Raw genomic sequence first — 10428 nt, 5'->3', positions numbered from 1 at the left:
GGAGCCACTTTTATTAAGTAAAGGAGATTTCCTTTAGACAAGGTTTTTGTGCGGGTAACAGAAATCCCATTATTCCTACAACAAGGAGGAACCAGCAGAGCTGCTTGTCCTGGCCTAAAAGCTTGGCTGCTGTTCAAAAAAAAAAAAAAATACATTTAAGGAAAAAAGAGACCCTGTCACAAACATTACCTTGATATCCCTCTCCCCACATACTCAACCACCTTGGAGCTCAAACTGAATTGGAGGATGGAAGGATTCTGTCTACTCTCAGCCTCTAATTACTGTCACACACTCATTGGGGCTGATGTGAATCCCAGTCATCATTCACTAGGGGACTCTGCCTCCCACAAAGGTGCCCCCCTATTTTGCCAGCCTTGTTGAGACATTATGCATCAGCCATAACCCACCAGCCCTTCTCCACAACCATATGTTTCCCATACTCACATCTTCAGGATAAATGTACTCTCTGGGATTTGCGGACCAGTTGGGAAATAGAGGTAAAGATTTCCCCCACTTCATCCTTCTCTATACCTGATCAGGTTCCGTGGGAGCTGTTTTAACTTGGGTCACTCTCTGAAACACTAGAGCTGGATTCCAAGGGGAAAAAGAATAAAGAGAAGAAGGAGGAGTGGGACGTAAAGAATTTGTATATACCTGAAAATTGTCAAAAGAATAGAATGCCATAAAATATAGCATTAGAACTGTTGATAAAGAGATGGAAAAAATCAGCGTGGAGATTGACACCTAGAATTCAGAGAACTGAGACAACACAATCTTTATCTGAGTACGTGGCCCCCTCTCCTTAACTCCCAAAATACTGTATTTTTTTTAATAAATTTTGTTTGGGGGCACCTGGGTGGCTCAGCCCGTTAAGCATCTGCCTTCGGTTCAGGTCATGATCTCAGGGTCCTGGGATTGAGCCCCACATCGGGCTCCTGGCTCAGCGGGGAGTCTGCTTCTTTCTCTCTCCCTCTCCCTGTGCCCGTCCCCACCCCGCTCGTGCTCTCTCTCACTTTCTCTCTCTCTTAAATAAATAAATAAATTTTTTAAATTAAATAAAATTAATTTTATTTTGAAAGTTACTTGTATCCTTTGCGATATAGTCTGGATATAGTCCCAGAACTAGGGTTGGAAGCTCTGACCTCAAGCAAAATCCATACAGAACTAGTCTTCTCTCATGATTTGCCATGAAATCTCTATTCCACACTTGGCCTCATTGTTGAGCTTCATGCCAGTGTCTTATTTCAGTGTACTATATATTGCTGTGTAACCAATCACCCCAAACTTAGCAGCTTAAAACATATATTATCTTACGTAGTTTCTCGGGGTCAGAATTCTGGGAGCCTCTTAGGTGGATGGTTTTGAATCAGGGTCTTTCATGAGATTACAGCCAAGCTATCAGATGGGGCTACAATCATCGCAAGGTTCAGTCATCTCAAGGCTTAGTCGGGGAAAGAATCCACTTGTAAACTCATTCATGTGGCTGCTGGCAAGCCTCCATTCCTCAATGGCTGCTGGGCAGGGACGGGGTGGTTACCATTACCACGTAGATGTCTCCTTGGGGCTGCTGACAAAGGGTAGCCGGCTTTCCTGAGAGAGACAGAGAAAGAGAGAGAGAAAAAAAGAAGACACCCAAAACAGTCACAGCCTGTGAGGATACAGAGTAATTGGAACTCTCATACATTGTTAGTGGGAATGCAAATGGTATGATCACTTTAGAAAACAGTTTAGCGACAGTTTCTTATGAAGTTAAATACATAACATATATTTATATATGATCCAGCAATCTCTCTCCTAGGTATTTATTTAAGAGAAATTAAAACATATGTCCATGCAAAGACCTGTATGTGAAAATTTATAGTCGCTTTAAGCATAATAGCCAAAAACTAAAAATAATTCAGTTGTTCTTCAAGTAGTGAATGTATAGATGAAGTATGGCACACCCATAAATAGGGAAGCTATTAAGCAATAAGAAGACATGAACTACTGATACATGCAACACATGAGTGAAACTCAAAATCATTTTGCGAAGGAAAGAAGCCAGACACAAAAGGCTGTACAAAGTATGATTCCATTTATATGACATTCTGGAAAAGGCAAAACTATAGGGACAGACATCAGATTAGCATTTGGGGGATGGAGTGAAGGGATTGACTCCAAAGACACACAAAAATTTCTATATCGTGAGTGTAGTGGTGTTTACATGACTGTACATCTTTGTAGATACTCAAATCAGACATCTTAGAAAAGATGGGATTTTATTGTATGTAGATTATACATCACTAAACCTGACTTTAAAAAATAATAAACATAAAGGTAGGAAGGACATTTCTTCAGAGGTAACACAAGAGAAAAGGTATGGAAGTATGACAGTATGGTGTGAGCAAGAAAGAGACAATATTACAACACTCAACATTACGAGGACATAACATTCAAAGCAAGGGGTTGCAGGCAGTGAAATCCTGACCTTTTCACATGCATCTCCAGCTTCCACCTCAAATTCAATATATCCAGCACTGCAGCCTGCTTCCCTCTCTCCCCAGAAGAGAACCATCTTGCCTGTTGATGATGTCATCTTCCTAGTCACTGAACCTCTAAAGCTCAGAATCATTCTTGACTACTTCCCTTACCTGTTTTACCAAATCCATGCTACTCTCTTGCAATGCCATGTTTTTGTGGTATTTATGGGGGCAGCAGTCGTGCAATGATGACAGTAGTGATTTTCTTTTTTTTTTATTTAAATTCGATTACCCAACATATAGTACATCATTAGTTTTTGATGTAGTGTTCAATGATTCATCAGTTGCGTATAACACCCAGTGCTCATCACATCACGTGCCTCCTTCATGCCCATCACCCGGTTATGCCATCCCCCCCCACCCCCTGCCCTTCAGTAGTGATTTTCCATTTCCCTCATATACCATTCTTTCTTACCTCACCGTGGTGATACAGTTCAGGCTTTTATTTCTTCTCACCAGGCAGCCCTCTAACTGGTCTTGGTGCATCTGGTCACTCTCCCTTCTTGCCAGATGAGGCTTCTAAAGATACCAACCTCATCCCACTATGTCCTAATCAAAAATGCAAGGTCCTTGTCAATGAAAAGACCCTCTCCAATTGATCCCAATCTGCTTTTTAAGTTGATTCCTCAATACACCTAAGTCAACAACCTGCTTCAGAGCCAGCCAGCTTGAGCGTTCATTCCCACCGGTGTACATTTTCAGATCTTCCAGTTCTGCCCAGGTGCCAACTCCTCTCCTCTCCACATATTTAACTCCTCCCTGTCCGCCATGACCCAGCACAAATCCTGCCTCCCCACTCTCACTGCTCACTTTCAAAGAGATTCTTCAAGTCACACTTTCCTCCTTCTCTGAACTGCAGCGCTTCTTGCTCCACCCATTTGGGGTTTTCGGGTTAGATTGATAATGGTAGTGTGTATTTCTACAGCCCTTGAAAGATTTCAAAACCCCTTCCTATTCATCATCCTGTTTGAGGTCTTCTCAGTAAACCTATGGGACAACTCCTGTCTCAGAGATAAAGAAGCTACGGTTCCATAATGCACAGTGAATTGCCCACGGTCACATGGCTAAGTAGAAAAATTTATATATATATATATTTAAGATTTTGTTTATTTATTTGAGAGACTGAGCAGGAGGGAAATGGAGATAATCTGAAGCAAACTACACTCTGAGCTCAGAGCCAGACTCGGGGCTCAATCCCATGACCGTGCGATGACGACCTGAGCCAAAACCAAGAGTCAGATGCTTAACCGATTGAGCCACCCAGGTGACCCCAAAATTTTTAATATATTTTTTTAAATGAAGACAGAGCCAGAATATTGACTTGGCAATCAAGAGGAAGAAGCAAGACTTGTTTGTTTGTTTTTTTAAGTTTTTAATAATATATTTTATTTAACCCAATATATCCAAAGAAGCAGAACTGTTTTTAATGGAGAAGAAACTATTTAAAGTCCAAAAAAGACCATGTAAAGTCAAAATTTGACCATGATAACATTCAAACTGACCATACTGTCTGCTCAGCTTTTGTGAGACTGGTAAGATAAAGGGCAGAATTTAATCTTAGCACTTCAACACGGGGCACCTGGCTGGCTCAGTCAGTGGAGCATGCACCTCTTGATCTCAGGGTTATGAGTTCAAACCCCATGTTGGGTGTAGGGATTACTTAAAAATAAAATCTTTCAAAAATAAATAAATAAGTAAACACTTCAACAGATGAATTTTTTAAAAGCTTAAAACTGGGAAACTCAGCAAGCACTTATTTCTGCTTTTGCGACTGCTGGAGCTGACTGTGTGGGAGAGTTAACTGCTGTGTAAAAAGTGAAATTAAAATTTAAAAGTTCTTATGTATATTTTTAGAGAACAGAAACAATTAAGATTAAATGTAACTCAAAATCCAGTTAGTAGAGCTGGCATTTAAATTGGCTGTTTAATTAGCAAAATTCTATATGATTAAAGTGGTCCCTTGAAAATGTCTTTCAAAGCAAAGCATTTTAATATGCTTTAGTTCTTAGATGACCCGTATCACTGGATCTTCGTTTCTCCTCTGGAATTGACTTGCTCTGCAGTCTGAGTTAAGGGGCTCCTGGACTAATGATTCTAAAAGGAGCTTTTCAGGGGTGCCTGGGTGGCTCGGATGGTTAAGCATCTGTCTTCAGCTCAGGTCATGATCTCCAGGTCCTGGGATCGAACCCCACATCGGGCTCCCAGCTCAGCGGGAAGTCTGTTTCTCCTTTTGCCTCTCCCCCTGCTTGTGCTCTCTCCGTCTCTCTCTCTCTCAAATGTATAAATAAAAACTTTTTTAAAAATTAAAAAATAAATAAAAGGAGCCTATCAGAATGAGAGCAGAAAGCGAATCTTATTTGACAATAAAATACACTAGGCCTTCAAAAACTGTTAGATATCTCTAGTAAATAAAGAATTATAGGGAGATAACTTTTTTCCATATTCAAGTCTTAGACTCCTAGCCTACATTTCCTCTGAGACACTGAGTGGGTGACTACCTTTGAGGGCATTAATGAATCAGAGAATTCTTCAGGTTGTGCCCCTGATCTAAAACATGTTTTAAAGGACACACTTTGGGGCGTCTGGTTGGCTCAGTCGTTAAGTGTCTGCCTTCGGCTCAGGTCATGATCCCAGGGTCCTGGGATCGAGCCCCGCATCGGGCTCCCTGCTCCGCGGGAAGCCTGCTTCTTCCTCTCCCACTCCCCCTGCTTGTGTTCCCTCTCTCGCTGTCTCTCTCTGTCCAATAAATAAATAAAATCTTTAAAAAAAATAAAGGACACACTTTTAAAAAACCCTTATACACAACCATAAGAAGGTCTTTGAGAAAGGATATGTAGTTCAACCCCTCTTTTTCATTTAGAACTAGACCAAAACCATAAGGAGTAGATAAAAATCCAAGTAGTCATTTATTTTTATTTATTTTTTAAAATTTTTTTAATTTTTTATTGTTATGTTAATCACCATACATTACATCATTAGTTTTTGATGTAGTGTTCCATGATTCATTGTTTGCGTATAACACCCAGTGCTCCGTGCAGTACGTGCCCTCTTTAATACCCATCACCAGGCTAACCCATCCCCCACCCCCCTCCCCTCTAGAACCCTCAGTTTGTTTTTCAGAGTCCATTGTCTCTCATGGTTCATCTCCCCCTCCGACTTACTCCCCTTCATTCTTCCCCTCCTGCTATCTTCTTCTTCTTTTTTTTTCTTAACATATATTGCATTATTTGTTTCAGAAGTACAGATCTGTGATTCAACAGTCTTGCACAATTCACAGCGCTCACCATAGCACATACCCTCCCCAATGTCTATCACCTAGCCGTTAAATTTTATTTTTAAGTAATCTCGAAGCCCAACGTGGGGCTCAGACTTACAACCCCCAAGATCAAGAGTCGCATGCTCTACCAATTGAGCCAGCCAGGCGTTCCCAAATAGTTTTGTAAAACACCCCATGGCAGAGACTAGCTAGATATTCACCAAATGTCTTTCCCCTTCCTGTGCACCCAAATAAACTACATTTTCCCGACTTCCTTGCACCTAGAAGTGGGACCATACGATCACTCTTTGGAATGAAATGTGAGAAGGGATGTGTTACTGCCCCATCATGGAAGTTAAGAGGGGCATGCCTTCCCCATGGGCTCTCTCTCTTTTCCCCTTTGTACCACCTGGATGATGCCAGGGCCTTTGAAGTAACACATTGAAGCTGGCAGAGCCACAGCATGGAAGGAGCCTAATCTTTAAAGGTCTGTATACAGGAGACCCTCCCCCACAACGTGATGCACAGCCCCATACCTCCCCACCTCCCATTACTGACTGCATTGATTTGTGAAGTGAGCCAGAATTAAATTGCAATTATGATAAGTCCCTGGGTTTTGGGAGATTGTTTATTAGACCACTGGGTGTTGGCCTCCCTACTAAATCTACATTGCCTTGAAAAAAAATTCCCACTACCACTATAATTCACAATGCAATGTCCAAACAATGTTGTTTCATGTCCTTTTGTATTAGTTGCCTATGATAGGAGCCTGTGGATCCTAACCTTTTTGGAGTCAAGGACTTTTTTGAACCTGATAAAAATTCAAAACCCTCTCCCTTGGAAAATAAATGCATATGTGCTCAAATTTTTGCCTAAAGTTTCAAAACGTCTTAAGAACCTCAAGAAGCTCATCAATAGATTCCCAGCTCAGATCCCTGCTATTAGTAATGAATGTATTAGAAATGTAGAGGGGCTCTGAACAAGTATCAAATGTGTATTATTCCAAGCTTTCCAACTGTATTCATCATTCCTTCATATACAGCTGCTCTGTCATGTTCATGCCTGTGATCTTTGGATTTTAAAAATGCAGAAAATTAAGTGTTTCAACGTTGATGTTTCTCTCCCAAAGCAAATATGTCAGTGTAACAGTCTCAATGCCAAACATCAATTCTGCGACCATGTCTTTTGATTTCTGGATTGATTGTGAGCAGCCTCTACATCAGAAACATCAGCAATGTGATGGTCAATATTTTATGCCAGGTACTGTGCAATTGCTTTTGGAAACAGAATCTTAACTACCTAGCATGACCCTTGAAACCTTTCCAATTTTGCCTTGTCAAGCTCCCTAACTTTGCTGTCATCACTCTCCTACAACAACTATTTGTTCTTTTATTTTTGTTCTTTAAAAAAAAAATTATTTAGTGATTTGAGAGAGAGAGAGAGAGAGGGAGAGAGAGCGCGAACGCACAAGCTGGGGAGGGGCACAGAGGAAGAGGGAGAGAATCCCAAGCAGACTCCCCACTGAGAGTGGAGCCCATGCAGCGCTCGATCTTACGACCCTGAAATCATGACCTGAGCTGAAACCAAGAGTCCCATGCTCAACCAACTGAGCCACCCAGGTGCTCCAACTTTTTGTCCTTTTAATATCACAGTGATCATGGTGCACTGAACCTACCATGCTCTTCCAAGTCTCATGACTTTGCCTGCAATAGCCTTTCCTTGACTGTCCAAAAACTCCTATTATCCTCTAAGATTCAGCCCTAGCATCACCCTTCTGGTAATCATCCCCGGCCTGCCCTCTCCTGAGGGAAGCATCCCCAACAGTGCTCCTACCGTGTTGTCCAACCCCTGCCATAGTCCTCATCATACATGGTGAGGATTTACTGCTCTGCTTCCCATTGAACTTTTGACTCCTTTGGGGTAAAGACAATCTTCTATTGCACATTCTTTATGTATCACAGTGCCTGACACAGGCTGAAGCATACCATCCATGTAGCATGTCTATGTTCCAGACAACATTAGGGACTGAACAGCTCTGAAGTTGTTTTGACTTGATTAAGCTATTAAACTCTCTTGAGTACCCTCAACAGCTAAGATTTCTTTATCATAATATGACCAGTTGATAAATTAAAGGCAAGGATTCTAATATGTTGGCTTTCTGGGATATATATATTCTATAGATAGAAAATATATATGTGTATATTCTAAAAAGAACTTAACTTTATCACATATATAAAAATATAACATTATAAGATGTAACTCTATATTCAGTAACTTTCATTGAATGTCTCCCATGTACCAGACACTGTTCATCCAGACACCGATGATGGACAAACCAAAATTTGTACATGAACAAAATATGTATGATCCCTGCCTTCCCAGTGCTTATGGTTGTATAGGGGTAATAAATACTAAATAAGCACAAATAAGTATATACTTACAAATTGTAATAATGTTCTGAAGGAAAAGAGGAGACAAAATGTGAAACAATTTAAAGGCAACAAAATTTAGCTGGGAAACAGGTCAGAGAACTTTTAGAGTTTTTCTCTTCAGATTAAAAAAAAAATCCATCAGAAAGAAAGATGAATTAGCCACATTTCCCTCATTCATCCTTAGGTAATTTAACACTCATATTTCCCTAATAAAGGGAATTTTGGACCCTGAATTTTGGATGTATAGCTTCTCTTTTATGGGCTCTCTTTTTTTTTTTTAAGTAGCCCATGAAAGATTGGTGGTGACTTCTTGGGGAGCCCTATCTTAAGCTTTCTAGTGAGCCACTCCCTAAGATTCAGACGTATTTATCCAAAAGGAAAAATTATCTCTAAATGTATTTAAGCACAGAATTTGGGTGTGCTGAAAGGTAGCAAATTTAAGATAAATATAGAAAAATTTTGGGCTGTATCTCCACCTTGGATATAGTTACAGATGATATCATGTTTATTTCCCCCTGCTTTCTTTCAAATTGAATATTTGGATGAAGATGAAGTGATTATTTTTCTCCTTTTCCATTCCTTTACATAGTTCACCTAGAAGCTATTTACTCTAGGGATTGGATGGTAAAATTTAAGGCCCTGGAAAGGTTAAAGGATCAAGACTCTTCTCAGTGGGTTCTTGCTATACAGTGTCTTCTAAAATTTAGCATTGCTGCTTTAAGAGCAAGTTTGCTCCTCTCCGCTCTTATCTATGGTTTGCTGCTTGCATACAGGCCACATTCCCCCAACAAACTGGACTCTCCCAGCAAGCAGCTTGATAAAGATTGCAGGAGTCAAAAAGCCATAAATAGTAACAAGACATCTGAAACACATTGGAAGATGCTATTGGCTTATTATTCCCTAAAAATGATTAATTTCCTTAGTTCTCTTTTTTTTTTTTTTAAGGAGGAAAGAAATAACACACACATACAAACTCATCTTGGATTACAACAGGATCTGAGTTTAACTATCAGATCAGGTCGTATAATGAGGGAAAGTTCTGGAGCCAAGTTGTTCAAGGTATAAATTTGTGAGTTAAATTGTGGAAACTCAGATCTTGGTTGGTGAAACCCTCATCATTATCATCACAGTTAAAAGTGATTTCTGAGGGTTAAAACCCACACTAAGCAGTTGATATACATCACATTACCATAATACGGTCATAACAATTCTGAACGAAAGGAACAACCCTGAGAGATAGGAAATATTATCCCCTTTTACAAATGAGCAAAAGACACTTAGAAAACTAGAAAGCAGTAGAGCCAACATTTGAACTCAAATCCTGGCTTCCCACATCCTAGGATCTCTCCAATTAAGATTCAGTATTGTTTTCATCTGTTGCATATTGACTTTAAAAGCTCAACCTAAATGAATAAAAGAGTAGGAGCACAAGATTTTGTAAATTGTCAAGCCTGAAGGATTGTTTTGGAATGCATGCTGCTTTGTTTACCTTCAATAACTCTACACATAGTACTTTAATCCCATTTTTCAAAGGGCAATTCTTTAACCTGATAACTTACTACATCTTCCATCCAATGTGTATGCCAATTCTGTGTTTTTTAAACTAATGCTGGCTTTCCCAAACCAATGTTTGCTGTGAAGAGCAGGCATTCTTTAGAGAAAGCTATTTCCCTATTAACATTATTAAGCTCTCCAATTATCTTGTGGAGAAATCTATTACAAAAATGTATTAGTGGGGGAGGGGAGGAAGAAAAGATGTATTAGTTGAAAGCCAATAGGTAAGGTATCATTTCCACCACCCCCCATTAGGTCCAACAGCAATTCCTATTGATTCAGCCTCCAGATTGGGCAAATTTGTTCACCTGTGTGTGTCTCTCCCCCCGCCCCACTCTCACCCCCACAAAACCCTACCAGTCTGTTCTTCAGCAGTGCCAATGCTTTTAAAGCACAGCCCCATCCACTCCCCAACTTACAATCCTTTCATCGCTGTCCTCACCAACTGGGTAATGTCTCAGCCTCCTCCCATGGTCCCCTGAGCCTTGAGGGGTCTGCCTGACTTAGGCTCACCTCTTCAGCCTTCACTTTGTGTACCTGTTCTTGGAACATACCAGTGTCTCTCTTCCCTTTGCATGCGCTACCCTGCTAAACCTTAGCTTGCATTTTGCTTGTCATTCCCACCACCCATCCTTCCCTTTCAGGGATGGAGTGAGACCATCCATCC

At 40.5% G+C, this 10428-nt stretch overlaps 1 long non-coding RNA gene across 1 annotated transcript; it reads right to left on the bottom strand.

The window, feature by feature from the left end:
- Positions 1-445: 445 nt before the first annotated feature.
- Positions 446-3308, bottom strand: LOC114212958 (uncharacterized). The gene is made up of 3 exons (XR_003610088.2): positions 2935-3308; positions 1315-1590; positions 446-587 (listed from the first exon to the last, which is right to left on the bottom strand). It is a non-coding gene; the product is annotated as an uncharacterized LOC114212958 (long non-coding RNA).
- Between the last annotated feature and the right edge of the window lie 7120 nt (positions 3309-10428).

Source organism: Eumetopias jubatus, unplaced genomic scaffold, assembly GCF_037043125.1.
Source record: "Eumetopias jubatus isolate StellerSeaLion01/CBP00866 unplaced genomic scaffold, mEumJub1_p1.0 scaffold_6, whole genome shotgun sequence".
Taxonomy (NCBI): Eukaryota; Metazoa; Chordata; class Mammalia; order Carnivora; family Otariidae; genus Eumetopias; species Eumetopias jubatus.
Note: the sequence above shows the minus strand (reverse complement) of the source record. Positions and strands in the feature narration are given on the sequence as shown.